Genomic DNA, 781 nt, shown 5'->3' with positions numbered 1-781 from the left:
CCAAGAAATGGTAAAATAAATAAACAAAATAAAATAAATACCATAAAATCATATAAATAAATACAAAAAATATATAAAATACATTTTAAAAACATAAAATAAATACCAAAAAATTGTAAAATAAATATAATAAATAAAAATAAATAAATGCCAAAAATAATTCAAATAAATCCTCCCCAAAAAAATATCAAATACATTTTTAAAAAGGATATAAAATAATAACAATTTTTAAAAAAAAAAGGTTTCTGCTTTATTATTTCACTTTCCCCAGCAATAAAGCCTGGTGGGGGTTGTAACCCCTCCCCCCGCTTTAGTTTGGTCTGGACGCGGTCTGTCGGCGGAAGTGGCGGCGGTGCGAATCTCTCTCTCTCTCCGCGCTGAGTCAGCCGCCTGCAATTAAAGTCACATTTCAGACAGGTTCGCAGAGGCTGCAACTCGCTTTTGGCATCGTTAAAGACGATTAGAAGCCCGCGAATATTTCCTCGCCGCGCTTCCTTCCGCTCCCAACCGCCAAACACGCAAAAAGTATCAAAAACCCGAAAAAACCTGCACCCCACAGCGACGGCTGGTTGTCAAGGGGCTCATGCGATGGGTTCCATGGCAACCGGTGACCACCACCCACCCGAACTCCATTTTTTTCCAGGACGTTCGATGTCGAGATGACCTTGACCCCCGGGTGACACCATTGGGGACTGACGGTCATTTCGGTGTCACCCACCTCTGAAAAGTCGGGTACTCGGTCGCGCCGCGCTCACGCCCCCCCCCCTCTCTATACCGGTAG

The sequence above is a fragment of the Nanorana parkeri genome, unplaced genomic scaffold (assembly GCF_000935625.1).
Source record: "Nanorana parkeri isolate BGI_ZX_2015 unplaced genomic scaffold, ASM93562v1 scaffold911, whole genome shotgun sequence".
Lineage (NCBI taxonomy): Eukaryota > Metazoa > Chordata > Amphibia > Anura > Dicroglossidae > Nanorana > Nanorana parkeri.
Note: the sequence above shows the minus strand (reverse complement) of the source record.